The 15,384-nt window shown below is 43.2% G+C and overlaps 1 long non-coding RNA gene across 2 annotated transcripts; it reads left to right on the top strand.

Annotated features, from left to right (window-relative positions):
* The first annotated feature begins 442 nt into the window (after positions 1-442).
* LOC134809096 (uncharacterized) lies at positions 443-9,736 on the top strand. Of its 2 annotated transcripts, XR_010153786.1 has the most exons (3): positions 457-4,164; positions 4,284-4,390; positions 5,621-9,736. It is a non-coding gene; the product is annotated as an uncharacterized LOC134809096 (long non-coding RNA). The 2 variants fall into 2 exon arrangements; XR_010153785.1 differs by lacking the exon at positions 4,284-4,390 and having other exon boundaries at positions 443-4,164.
* Positions 9,737-15,384: the final 5,648 nt, after the last annotated feature.

Below are 15,384 nucleotides of genomic sequence, written 5' to 3'. Positions count from 1 at the left end.
TCATCTGGGGAGGGTTCCAAAAATATGTAAACATGCCTTCTGTGGGTAAGCCTCAGGATGAAGAGAAGAGAAAAATAACCTAGGGGCTGGGGCCAGCTGCAGTTACAACCTCAGTGAGCAGGGCCCAGGCATGAGAGGAGAGTCACATAACACAGATGCTGTGCCAAGTGATATGTCACAACTCGCACTGTGGACAGGTCTCTGGAAATAAAGGAGAGTCACATAATCTAGTTTATGGTCGCAGAGCTACATCACAATGTGTGTATCTCTTGTCTTTATGGACAGGAACCAGCAAGAACAATCACATCTCCTGTGGGCTGCATCCAGGGACAAGTTACCCTCCCTTCTGTGATCAGAGCCCAGGACGAAAAGAAGAGTCACATTACCTAGGTGGGCCCAGAGATATGTCACAATGTCACCTGTTGGCAAATACCAAGTAAGAGAGGAGAATAACATCAAATAGATAATGGGTCCAGAAATATGTCACAATTCCCCCTGTTGGCAGAATCTAGGCAGGAGACTCACATCACCTGGGTTTTAGACCTAGGAATATGTCACAAGATGCAATGTGGGCAATGCCAAGACAAAAGAATAAAAAACATACACCCTAGGTGCTAGGGGCAGGAATATATGTCACAATTCCATGTGACATTCATGGACCTACACCTAGGGTATTTGCCTGTATTGTGACATTCTCACTCAGGTACTTGGCAGAAGTGTATGTGATAATCAGAGCTGCAGGTAGGTTCAAGGATAAGATTAAAGATCCTACACGTGTCCCTGTTCTGGCTATGAGAGCAAACACCTCTTGTATGTTGGGTCTAAGTACAAAATTCACAATATTAACAGTGGACTGAATTTGTGCATGAGAACTTCAATCCCTTCTGTGGACTGTGTCTTATTCATGGAATCATAGTCTGAGATTCACCAACCCACCTGTGAATTACATCCATGTATGAGAGTCAATTATCCAACTTTTAACTTCCTCCTAATGTGAGATTCAGAACCTAAGCAGTAAACTGAATTCATGGGCAAGAATGAAAATCTTTACTATGAGTTTTGTGTGCATAAGAGTGTCACAATCTCACCTGGGCCAGAGATATGTTACAATCCCCTCCTGAAAGCAGGACACGGGCAGCAAAGTCACCTCACCTGGATGCCAAGCCCAGCAGTAAATTACAATGTTCTCTGTTAGCAAGGAACATGAAGGAGAGACACATCACCTGGCTTCCGGGCCCACTGATACATCACAGTCTCCCCTGAGGGAAGAACATAAAAAGAAGAGGAGTCACATCAGCTAGGTGCTGGGTTAGTCACAGGTCACAATCCCCCCTGTGAGCAGGAACCAGGCAGGAGAAGTGAGTTCCAACAATGTGCCCTGTGGGCAGCACCAAGGCAGGATAATAGAGTCACATCACCTAGGTGCTGGGTCCAAAAATAAGTCACAATCCTGTATGTGGGCTGGTCCCAGACTGTAGGTCAAATCACTCAGGTGCTGGCCAGAGGCATATATCACATTTACACCTGTAGGAAGGTCATAAAATGATATTTACAATCCAGCACATGTCCTGTTTCTAAGTATGTGAGTTAACACCTCATATATGTTGGGTCTAAGTACATGAGTTCATCTCAGCAATAAACTGGATCTGTGCATGAGAGGCACAATCTTTCCTGTGTGCTGTTTTATCTGGGTGAAGTTACAGCCTCACAGGTGTGCTGAATATTGGTCTTAGAATCACCTACCTACCTGTGAACCAGATTCACATATAAGAGTCAATTTTCCAACATTCGACTGCTTTTGGTTGTGAAATCCAGAGCCTTAACAATGGGCTGTGTTCATGTGGGAAGATGACAATCTTTTCTGTCGACTTGGTAAGTGTCACAATCTCACCTATGTATCACCCTAGGGCTTTATACCTGATGCATGAGATTCTCAATCTGCTCTGAGACATTTGTGCTGGTATGAATCATGATTGTACCTGTGGCCTTAAGCCCAAGTATGAGAGTCAACATCTCTCCAATTAGCTGAGTCCAGAATGAAGAATATTCACCTTCCTATGAGCTGACCTTAAAATGAGTCATCATCCCAACTGTGCTTACATGTTTATGTATGACAGTCACGATCTCAACTCTAGACTGTGTCCACCTATAAGATTCAGGACCTCAATAATGGGCTTTGTTCAAGTGAGAAAATGATGAGAAACAAAACCTCACCTGTGTCTTGGACTCTGTGTTGACACTCTCTGTATCACCCAAGGACTTTCTATGAAATGCGAGACAGTGGTTAATTCTCTATGACCTTCATACAAAAATGAGACCTAGATTTGACCCATTTTCCTAAGCCCAGCTAAGAGAGATAGTATCTTTCATATTGGCTGGCTCAAGTTATGAGAGTCATTGTGACACCCGTAAACTGAACTAAGATATATATGACAGTCCCACAATTGGGTACGGAGGGAGTGAGCAGGAGAATCACACCATCTGGGTGCTGTGCCAGAGATATTTGCAACCGTCTCTGAGGGCAGTGACCAGGCAGGAGAGTCATATCACGTTGTTGCTGGGCTAGGGTTATGTCATAATTTTTCCTGAGAGTAGGGACCAGCAAGAGAGTCACAGTACCTGTGTTTTCAGCCAGGGATATGGTATAATCCCCTCCTGAAAGCAGGACTAAGGCAGCAGAGTGTCTTCACCTGGTTGCTGGGCCTAACGATATGTCACAATGTCTTCTGTGGCTAGACCCAATCAGCAAAGGCACATTACCTACTGCTGGCTCCAGTGATGTGTCACAGTACTTTTTTTTTTTTTTTTTTGGCATGGCCTAGGCAGAAGACAAAATTTGAAATACCTAGTGATGAACAAAAGACACACCATAATAACCTTGTGGGCAGGACCCATGCAGGAGAGTCACGTCACCTAGGTGTTGGACCCAGCCGTATTTCACAATACACAATATACGTGGGGGCCAGGCAGGAAAAGAGAGTTACATCACCTGCTGAGCAGGCTCAGTGATGTGTCACCATCTCCCCTGTGCACAGGGTTCAGGCCAAAGAGGAGAGTCACATTTCCTAAGTGATAGATGTAGAGATATGTCACAGGCCTCCTGTGGGCAAGGCCCAGGCAGGAGCCTTTTATTTTCTAGATGTTTAGTGCAAAAATACGTCACAATACCCTAAATATCCAGGGCCCAGACAAAAGAGGAGTGTCATGTTACCTAGAATCTGTGTCCAGTAATATGTCACAATCCCTACTTTTGGCAAGACCGGCAGAAGAGGAGAGACACATCACGTAGGAAATAGACATAAAAAATATATCGTAATGCCTCTGTGAGCAGGACTTATGCGAGAAAGTAGCATCACCTAGGTGTGATAACATGCAACATGTCACAACACACAATATGTGCAGGGCCCAGGCAGGAGAGGAGAGTCACATCACCTGGATGCAGCACACATCAACACATACAAATTCCTTATTGGTCAGAGTCCAAGATGTTGAGAAAGTCACATCACCTAAATGCTTGGTCCAGCAATATGTCAGAATACCCTCTGAGTGAAGGCCCCAGGCAAGAGAGTGAGTCACATCACCTAGGTAAGAGACCCACAGATAAGTCACAATATTTTCTATGACCCAGGTCCTGGCAAAAGAAACACATCATCTGGTTTCTGGATCCAGTGATATGTCAAAATTCTTTCTGTGGTCAGGGTGTAGGCAGAGGTGAAGAGTCACATTTTCCAGGTGATATGTCACAATGCCTACTGTGGGGACGGTCCAAGCAAGAAACTCAACTCACCTTGGTAATAGTCCAAGTAATTTGTAATAGTGCCTTTTGAAGGCAGAGCTAAGGCAAAAAAGTGACATCACCTTGGTGTTGAGTCCAGCGATATGTCACAATGCTCCCTGTAGACATCACCAAGGCAGAACATGAGACTCACATCACCTGGGGGGCAAGGCCTACCAGTATGTCACAATGCCCCTGTGGACATTGTCAAGGAAAGAGTAGAGTCACATCACCTAGCTACTGGGTTCAGTGATATGTCATAATCCCTTCTGCGGGCTGGGCCCACATAAGGAGAGTCAAATCACTTGGGTGCTGGGAAGAGGCACATGTCACACCTGCAAGAAGGTCCAAGGATGAGATTAAAAATTCCGCAAAGGTCCAAATTCTAGGTATGAGAGTCAATGCTTCCTGTATGTTGCTTCTATATACATGAGCCACAATCTCTACAATGGACTGAATCCACTCATGAGAGCCTCAATTTTTTCTGTGTACTGTGTTCCCTTATTAGAATCACAGTCTCACAGGTGTGCTAGATTTTGATCTGAGAGACAGCAGTCAACTTGTGGTCCAGATCCACTCATGAGAGTCAATTTTCCAACTTTTGACTGTCTCCAGGTATGAGATTCAGAAGCTCAACGGTGGGCTGTGAAAGGATGATCATCTTTACTGTTTGCTGTGTGTGTGTAAGAGTGTCGCAATCTTACCTTTGTTCAGGGCCATGTTAAGACATGTTCTGTATCACCCAAGGGCTTTATATGGTATGCATGGGAGTCACAACTTCCTCTAAATCCTTTGTGCTGTTATGGACTCATGATAGTGTCTGTAGCTTTAAGCCCAGGTATGACAGTCGACATCTTTCTGATTGGCTGGGTCCAGATAGGAGAGTCCTCACCTGCCAGAGCTGGGTTTAGAAATGAGTCACCATCACAACTCTGGACAGAAATTCACAAATGAATGTCACAATTTTAACTGTGGACTGCATCCATGTGTGAGATTAAGTACCTCACCAGTGGGCTTCATCCATGTGTGAGGGTGACAATCCTAATGGTTGTCAGGATGAGCACACAAGAAACACAATCTCATCTGCACGCTGGGCCTTGTGATGACACTCTCTCTACCACCCAAGGGCTTTATACAATATGCAAGAGAGTGGTAACCTTTTATAACCTCCATACAGAAAGGAAACCCAGGATCTTACCCATTTTTCTACACCTAGCTATGACAGACAGTATTTGTCCTCTTAGCCAGTTCAAAATATTAGAGTCATTATTGCACCTGTGCACTGAGCCAATATATATGTCAAAATCCTACCTGTGTGTAGGGAGCAAACAGAAGAGTCACATCACCTAAGTTCTGGGCCAGAGATATGTGACAAACTTTTCTGAAAGAAGGGACCAGAAAAAAGAGACACATCACCTGGGTTCTCAGCCAGGGATATGTTACAATTCCACACTAAAAGCAGGGCACAGACAACAGCAGCACATCACCTGGATTCAGGGCTCAATGATATGTCACACTGTTACCTTTGGGTAATACCCAGGCATGAAAGACACATCACCTGGTTCCTGGGTTCCACAATATGTAGCAATCTATCCTATAAGCAGCATGAACGCAGAGGAGGAGAGTCACATCTATTAGGTGATGGGTGCAAAGATATGTCACAAGGCCTCTGGTGGTCATCGCCCAGGCAGGAGTCTCTCATACAGTATAAGTTGGGACCAGCATTAGGTCATGATATTCAACATATGCAGGGCCCAGGGAAATGAGAAGAGTTACATTACCTAGGTGCTCAATCCATTGATATGTTACAATAACCTTTTTTTTTTTTTTTTTTTTTTTTGGCAGGGCCCAGACAGAAGAGAAGAGTCACATCATCTAGATGATGAATGAAAAGATACGTCATTATTCTCCTTTGGGCAGTGCTTCTGCAGAAAAGTTGCACCTTCTAGGTGTTGGACTCAGCAATATATCACAATGTCTGCAGTATTTTGGAAGGAGAGGAGAGTCACCATTACTTAGGTGCTAGGCCCAGCAATACATCTCAATCACTTCTTGGGCAAAGCCCAAGCAGTAAAAAAGAGTCACATTACCTAGGTTCTGGGTATAGCAATATGTCACAAATGCCCCTAAGAAGAGGGCCCAGGAAAAGAGAGTCACCTTGGTGAGAATGTCAGAGATATTCCATTTTTGGGTATTCACAAAAAAGAATAAAGTCCCATAACCTAGAAGGTGGGCTCTGCTCCATGACACAAATCACCCTAGTGGGCAGGTCCATTAAAGAGAAGGCTGTCAAAGCACATAGATGCTGGGCAAAGTGATATGTCATAATCCCCATGATGATAGGCCCAGAGACATGTCACAATGACCTCTTTAGGCAGAGACCAGGCAGAAGAATCACATCACTTGTGTGCTGGCCCTAGTGATAAGTCACTCTCATTTCTGTGGACATGGCCCAGGCAGAAGAGCAGAGTCACATTACCTAAGCGCTGGGTCAAGAGATATGTCACAATCTTTTACATGGGCAAAACCCAGGTAAAAAAGAGGAGTAATATCAGATAGTAGGTGTTGCCAGAGATATGTCAAAATGCCCCCTGTATGAAAGACTCAGGCAGTCAAAACACATTAGTTGGTTTCTTAACCTAGTGATATGTTATAATCTTTCCTGTGGGCATGATGCAGGCAGAAGACGAGAGTCATGTGATGGATGCAGAGACATGTCACAAGGTCTTCTGTGGGCAGGGTCCAGACTGAAGCCTTCCACCTGCTAGGGGTTGAGCCCAATGATATGTCACAATACCCAAATTATGCAGGGCCCAGGCAAAAAAAACGAGAGGCACATCACCTGGGTTCTGGATCCAACGATATATCACAATTTTCTATTTTGGCAAGACCCAGGCAGAAAGAAAAGTTACATCACCTAGGTGATGAATGAAAATACATATTATAATAGTTTTGTGGGCAGGACCCATGCGGGAGAGTCACATCACTTAGGTGTTGGACCCAGAAATATGTCACAATATACAGTGTATACAGAGCTGAGGCATGAGACAATAGTAACTTCACTCATTTGTTGAGCCCAGCTATACAATCCTTTTTTGGGCACAGCCGAAGTAGTAGAGGAGAGTTACATCACCTTGGTGCTGGGTCCAGCAATGTGTCACCATACCTGCTGAGGGGAGGGTACAGGCAAGAGAGCCACATCACTTAGGTGAGGGACCCAGAGATATCTCACAGTACCCCCTGTGGGTAGAACTCAGGAAAAAGGAGAGAGTCACATAATCTAGAAGCTGGGCTCAGCTGTATGTTACAATCACCCAGTGGACAGGTCCCAGGCATGAGAGTAGAGTCACATCACATAGGTGCTGGACCAAGCAATTTGTCACAACCTTCACTGTGGACAGGTCCCCAGAAAAAGAGAATCACATCATTTAGGTAACAAAACCTGAGTTAGTCACTGTTACTTGTTTGGGCAGAGGTCAGGAAGAAGTGTCACACAACATGTATGCTGGACTAAGCAATACATCACTCTCTCTGTTTTAGGCATGGCCCAGGCAGGAGAGAAGGGTCATATCACCTAAGCTCTGGATTCGCAGATAGGCCCCAATCTCTTTTTTGGGCAATGCTCGGGTAAGAGAGCAGAGTCACATCAAGTGGTTGATGGGCCCAGAGATATATCACATTGCCCCTTGTGGACAGGGACCAGGCAGGGGACTCACATCACGATAGAGGTAGGACAAGGAATACATCACAATACATTTTGAGAGCAGAACCAAAAAAGAGTAACATAATCTTTGTGTTGAGTGCAGCAATATGTTACACTTTTCTTTGTGGGCAGAATGTGTAAAGAAGGAAAAAGTTGGCCGGACACGGTGGCCTGTAATCCCAACACTTTGGGAGGTCAAGGTGGGCAGATCACCTGAGGTCAGGAGTTCAAGACCAGCCTGGCCAACATGGCAAAACGCTGTCTCTACTAAAAATACAAAAATGGGCTGGGTGTGGTGGCAGGCACCTGTAATTCTAGCTACTCAGGAGGCTGAGGCAGGAGAGTCACCTGAACCTTTGAGGCAGAGGCTGCAGTAAGCAAAGATCACGCCACTGCACTCCAGTGTGGGTGACACAGCAAGACTCCGTCTCAAAAGAAAAAAAAATAAAGAAAGGAAAAGTCACATAAGCTAGGCACTGGGCCCAGTGATATGTCATAGTCACCCATTTGAGAAGGGAACAGCGAAGAGAAGAGAGTCACATCACCTCTCTGGTGGACACAGAGATATCTCACAATGCTCTCTGTAGGCAGGGCCAGGGCACAAGAGTAATATAACTTGGGTGTTAGACCAAGCAACATGTCACAATGGCTGATATGGGCCAGACACAGACAAGGGAGTCACATATTTGGGTGTAGGGCTCAGTTATATGTTGAAATGCCCCCTGTGGGCAGCGACAAAGCAGGAGAGAAGATTCACATCACCTGGATATAAGGCCCAGTGATACGTTACAATTCCCCTGTGAGCAGCGCTAAAGCAGAAGAATAGGGTAATATCACCTAGGGGCTGAGTCCAGTGATATGTCACAATTCCATCTGGGCTGGGCCCAGGCAGATGTGTCAAATCATGAAGGTTCTGTGAAGGTGCATATATCACAATCACACCTGCAGGAAGGTCCAATAATGAGATTAACAATCTCACACAGGTCCGGGTTCTAGGTATGAGAGTCAACACCTGTGTGTTGGATCCAAATAGATGAGTCGTAGTCTCAACAATTGACTTGATCCATGTGTGAGATCCTAGTTTCTATTTGCATTACTATTGGTACCAGTACCTATTAATTCTTCCACCTTCTACATCTTTGTTCTGTATGAATGTATATACAAAGATTGATACATATACAAGATTATATGAGTATTTCTATGTAAATATGTACACAAAAATTGTTCCTCCAAAGACATTTTTCAGTCTCTTAGCATATTCTAAGGGTGCAGATGTAGAATTATTTCTCTTCTCTGGCTCAGTAGCATGTCAGAATGGAACATAGGTATAGAATGTTTTTTGTATAGACAAAGCTTCACTTTCAGGGGCAAGGTTTGGGAAATAAGCTGATAGTAAAGTCATGTAACACTTTCTGTGCAGGTTAGCATTTCTGGACCTTGCTTTCCTTCTCAGTGTATGCATGAGCTATTCTCATGCACCACTGGGGGCCAGTCTTGATTAATCTACAGTTGAAATTTAGAGAACTGGCTGATTGAATCCACCTGGGCTGAGCTAACTGACATTGAAATCAGCTGGGCTGAGCTTATTGGCCAGTTAAAATCATCTGGGCTCAAATATCGGCTGACTGGAGTCACCTGGGCTAAACTAATTGGCTGATTTTAATCTCCTGGGATTGGTTAATTGACTGTAATGACCTGATTTGAGTTAATTGACTGATTGAAATCAAAAGTGCTGACCTAATTGGCTGATTGAAATCACCTAGAATGAGGTAACTGACTGATTGGATTTACCTGATCTGAGCTAATTGGCTGATCAGAATTACCTAGACCAAATTAATTGGCTAATTGGAATACACTGGGCTGAGCTAATTGGCTGATTGAAATAATCAGGGCTGAGTAAGTGGGCTGCTTGTATTCACCTCCCCTGAGAAGAATAAGTAGGGAAATGATCTCTGACTTACCTTTTTTTTTTTACAAGACATACTCATAAATGGACATTACATAGATATATTTATATATTTGTATGTGTTTGTATGTGTTTATCTACATATATTATATCTGTTAACCTTCAAGTTAAAGTGTGCAAAGGAATCTGAAATTTGCTTTCAATATTGCAGTCTATCTTCAATTTACAGACCTTGGCTTTTCTACCCCAATTCAAGAAGTCACTTCTTCAGTCAACCAAACCAATTACAAAATTGTGTTCCAATGTCACATGTTCAAAAATAAACAGTTCCTGAAAAGATGTAAGCTTTAAATGGAATTAATCAGCATTTTCAATTTTGGTTAGTGCCTTTAAAGCTAGTTTATCTCTGTTTCTATATTAATCGGAATGAAAAGAAACATTTTTGACTTGGCATTGAATGACAGTTGTGATTTTAGTAAATTTCTTGCTCACACATAGGAGCAACAAAAAAATACTTTTTTTTTTGAGACAGAGTCTCACTCTGTTGCCCAGGCTGGACTGCAATGGCACAATCTCAGCTCACCACAACCTCCATCCACCAGGTTCAACTGATTCTCTTGCCTTAGCCTCCCAAGTAGCTAGGATTACAGGCATGTATCACCAAGCCCGGCTAACTTTGTATTTTTAGTAGAGACAGAGTTTCTCCATTGTTGGTCAGGCTGGTCTCGAACTCTCAACCTCAAGTAATCCACCCACCTTGGCCTCCCAAAGTGCTGGGATTACAGGCATGAGCCTCCGCACCCCGCCAGTTTCACAATACTTTTGAGCATGGGCATCAAAGTATCCTCAAGGTTAAAAATGTTGGGGTCCAAGCATTCTACCTCTTTGATTTGTATGGTTTGAATTATGACTCAGCATTTTAGGAACATGTTGGCTCCATAATCTTTCACCCACACCCCACTTGAAAAAGAAGATAATTTTTCAGATACACTTGCAGATACAACTGCATATTATCCACATCATTTTTCTTGGAACTGAAAACTGGTTTTATACTCAAACATCCTATTGGGCAACTGTCAAATAAATTAATTCTGACATTTGTTTAAAATTGGAAAGAAAGACTTTAATACTATTGCAGTAGATGTTATGGCCATTTTAATAGGATTCAAAAATTGATCACAACTCTGAACACAGACAACTCAGGATTTATAGTCAATAGAAAGAATAGATCAGTGGATAAAAAATTACTGAGAGAAATTTGATAAAATACCAAAAGAAGAGAGATTTTTTTCCAACAGGATTCTGGCTACAGGCAGGCTAACGACTTAAATATCAAGGAAGGGGAATTAAGTTTTCAGAAGTTGTAAAGAATATGTGGATTCTTACTAAGCAATTTTAGCAGGATTTCTGAAAATGAGCTTCTCAAACCAGGAGTAGGGTAGTAAGTCAAGGTTGGCTTAGTCAAAAAGAAGGTTCAGTTAAGCTTGACTAACCTTTGGTCATAAAGGGAGTGCTTGTCAGAATGAAGACTTTTTCCCATCTAATCTGAAAATAAATAAACAGTAAAAGAGGCTTTGTTTGGAAAATAAGTGCCCACTTCACCTGAGAATAACTCCATCTTCTTCTCTTTATCTTTGAATTTAGTGTAGCAAAAGAGCACTGGTCATTGCCACAGTTTTTATTTTTCTTTCATTTTTAAAAAGAGAGATTCTGTTTCATTCAAACAGCAAGTTACCAGACACAAAAACTATAGTTCCTGACCCCTATTGAAGCTGACAATGACTAGAGGACGTTCAGGACATTTGGGTGTAAGCAGAAGTATTGATGGAACTTTGGGGAGACTCCTTAGTTGAAGCTAACACAGCTGTGTGAGTCACTTTGACTTTGCACCTTTTCTCCTCCTTTGCTCTTTGAAATGCACATGGTGGTTGGTGCAGGCTGGTGCTCCTACAGCCATCTTGGGCCATGAGACAGCCTACAGCATAAAAACCATCTACCAAAATTTTGTAGCAGAGAAGGATGCTGTGCTACGATGTGTGGCTCTCATGGAAAGGAACAAGAGGAGAGTAAATGCAGCATCTTCAACTGAAACACCCAAGTATTTGCCTTGGGACTCATGAAGGAAACAGCTCAACCCATGGAGAATGGAGGGAAGCAGGACAGGGCCACTGACCACTCATGAATGACACAGAGCCAAGGGAAACTACCCTGCCCAGGGAAGTGATGAGTGAATGTGTGATCCTGGAAAACCACACTTCTCCCATGGATCTTTGCCATCCTTGGGTCAGGAGATTTTCTCTTGAACCCATTCCACCAGCGCTTTTGGTCTGACACACAGAGCTGCTTGGTCTTGGCAGAGCAACTACTCAGGCACAAACAGAATCTCAGGAGCCTTAGATACTCTGGCTCCGGGATCTCTGGCAAAGGTGAAAGCTACTCAGAAAATGCAAGAATTTGGACCTCTGTAAACACCCCTAGGAAGAAAGCTGAATCCATGGGGCTGAGCAGCATCAGTCTGTGGACCCCACTTTCATAGAGCTTCACAGGATAAGACCCACTGGCTTTGAATTCCAGCCACTCCCCAGCAATGGCATTGCATCTACCTGGGATGGGACAGAGTTCCTGGAGACAGGGGCAGGCTGCCATATTTGCTGTTTGGATGACTCAGCCATTCCAGCCTGTGGGTTTAGGAAAGTCCAAACAAAACTGACAGCCTATGGAAAGAAACCTCCAGCAAAGCACAGTGGCTCTACCAAAATGTGGCCAGACTGCTTCTTTAAGTGGAACCCTGACACATTTTTTGTCTCAGGGTGGGGCCTCCTATCAGGGACTCCAGCCGGCCCCTCCCATATTCTCTGGCAGACGGATTTGATTTCTCTCTGGGATGCAGTGCCTAGTGGAAGGAGTGGGACGCCGTATTTCGTGTTTGGACAACTCAGCCATTCTAGCCTGTGGGCTTAGGAGAGACCAAATCATCAAGGGACAGAAGGAATCTCCCAGCATAGCACAGTGGCTCTACCATAATGTGACCAGACTGCTTCTTTAAGTGGGACTATGATATGCTCCTCATCTCTGAGAGATAATTCCCAACCAGAGCCTCCAGCTACTCCCACTGATGTTCTCTGGGCAACAGAGGTTTGAAAACATTTTGGGGCATAGTTCCTAGAGAGAGGGGTGGGCCAACATCTTTGCTGTTTTGCAATGTAGCTGTTTCAGCCTCCAGGCTTGGGAGAGCCCACCCTGATGAGGGGCAAAAATGGTACCCCAGCACAGCATGGCTGCTCTATTAAAGTGGGGCTAAACTGCTTCTTTAAGTGGGTCCCCAATTCTGTTCCTCCTAGCTGGGTGAGACCTTCTAACTGGGATCTCCAGTCACCTCCTCCAGATGTGTTTGGGCCAGCAACATGTCTGCACCTCCCCTGGGGATGGAGCTCCCAAGGGAAAGAGTGGGCTGCTATATTTGCTGTTTCACAGCCTTCAGTGGTGATACCTCCAGATACTGAAAAATCCAAGAACTAGGAACTGGGGCAGATGCCCAACTAACTGCAGCAGCTCTACAAAGAATGGCCAAATAGTTAAAAACAAACAAACAAACACTCCCATTCATAGGTCAGCAACCTCAAAGATTAAAGGTAGATAGGCACACAAAGGTAAGAAAGAATCAGCACAAGAATACTAAAAACTCAAGAAGCCAGAGTGCCCTCCCTTCTCCAAATGACCATATTACTTCTTCAGCAAGGGTTCAGAATGGGGCTGAGGCTGACATGGCTGAAATAACAGAAGTAGATCCCAGAATGTGGATATAAATGAACTTCACTGAGCTAAAGGAGGATGTTCTAACTCAATGCAAGAAAGCTAAAAATTATAATAAAACATTGCAGGAGCTGACAAAGTAGCTAGGATAGAGAAGTACCTAATCAACCTGGTAGAGCTGAAAAACACAATACAATAATTTCATAATGCAATCACAAGTATTAATAGCAGAATAGACCAAGCAGAGGTCTGAGAAAAATGGGATTATGTAAAGAGACCAAATCTATAACTGATTGGTGTACCTGAAAGAGCTGGGGAGACTGGAACTAATTTGGAAAACATATTTCAGAATATCATCCATGAGAATGTCCCCAATCTTGCTTTCCAGGCCAACATTCAAATTCAGAAAATGCAGAGAACCCCAGTAAGATACTCCATAGAAAGATCATACCCAAGACATATAAAAATCAGATTCTCCAAAGTTGAAATTGAAATGAAAAGAAAAAATGTTAAGGGCAGCCAGAGAGAAAGGTCAGGTCACCTACAAAAGGAAGCCCATCAGACTAATAGCAGACCTCTCAGTTAAAACCCTGCAAGCCAAAAGATGTTGTGGGTCAATATTTAACACTCTTAAAGAAAAGAAATTTTAACTCAGAATTGTATGTCTTGCCAAACTAAGCCTAAGCTGGGGTGAAATAACATTCCCTTTAGACAAGCAAATGCTGAGGTAATTCATTACCACCAGATCTGCCTTTCAATAGCTCCTGAAGGAAGCACTAATTTGGAAAGAAAGAATTATTACCAGCCACCACAAAAACACACTGAAGTACACAGACCAGTGACTCTATAAATCAACCACATAAACAAGTCTGCAAAATAACCAGCTAGCATCAAGATGACAGGATTGAATCTACATATTACAATACTAACCTTAAATGTAAGTGGACTAAATGCCCCAGTTAAAAGACACAGAGTGGCAAGTGGATAAAGAACCAAGACCCATTGGTATGCTGTCTTCAAGACACCCATCTCACATGCAATAACACACATAGCCTCAAAATAAAGAAATGGAGGAAATTTTACCAAGCAAATGGAAAACAGAAAAAAGCAGGGGTTGCAATCCTAGTTTCCAACAAAACAGACTTTAAACCAACAAAGATCAAAAAAGACAAATAGAGGCATTACATAATGGCAAAGGGTTCAATTAAACAAGAAGAACTAACTATCCTAAATATATATGCACTGAACACAGGACCAACCAGATTTCTATAACAAGTTTCTAGAGGTCTTCAAAGAGACCTATACCCCCACACAATAATAGTGGGAGACTTTAACACCCCACTGATAATATTAGACAGATTATTGAGACAGAAAATTAACAAAGATATTCAGGACCTGAACTGAGCTCTGGATCAAATGGATGTGAAAGATATTTACAGAACTTTCCACCCCAAAACAACAGAATATATATTCTTCTCTTCACCACATGGCACTTTGTCTAAAATTGGTCACATAGTCACAAGTAAAACACTCCTCAGCAAATGCAAAAGAACTGAAATCATAATAAACAATGTCTCAGACCACAGTACAATCAAATTAGAACTCAAGACTAAGAAACTTACTAAAAACCATACAATTCCATGGAAATTGAATAACCTGCTCCTGAATGACTTTTGGGTAAATAATGAAATTAAGGCAGATATCAAGAAGTTCTTTGAAACTAATGAGAACAAAGACAAAATATACCAGAATCTCTGGGACACAGCTAAGGCAATGTTAAGAAGAAAATTTATAGCACTAAATGCCCATATCAAAAATCTAGAAAGATCTTGGGTTGACAACCTAACATCACAACTAAAATAACTAGAGAAACAAGAGCAAAGAAACCCTAGAGCTAGGAGAAGACAAGAAATAACCAAAATCACTGGGCATGGTGGCTCACGCCTGTAATCCCAGCACTTTGGGAGGCTGAGGTGGGCAGATCACGAGGTCAGGAGATCAAGACCATCTTGGCTAACATGGTGACACCCTGTCTCTACTAAAAATACAAAAAATTAGCTGGGCGTAGTGGCAGGTGCCTGTAGTCCCAGCTACTCGGGAGGCTGAGGCAGGCGAATGGTGTGAACCCGGGAGGCGGAGCTTGCAGCAAGCTGAGATCGTGCCACTGCACTCCAGCCTGGGCAACAGAGTGAGACTCCATCTCAAAAAAAAAAAAAAAAAAAAAGAACCAAAATCAGAGCTGAACTA

The sequence above is a fragment of the Pan troglodytes genome, chromosome 20 (assembly GCF_028858775.2).
Source record: "Pan troglodytes isolate AG18354 chromosome 20, NHGRI_mPanTro3-v2.0_pri, whole genome shotgun sequence".
NCBI lineage: Eukaryota > Metazoa > Chordata > Mammalia > Primates > Hominidae > Pan > Pan troglodytes.
The sequence above is the reverse complement of the archived record's forward strand: the minus strand, read 5'-3'. Positions and strand labels throughout refer to the sequence as shown.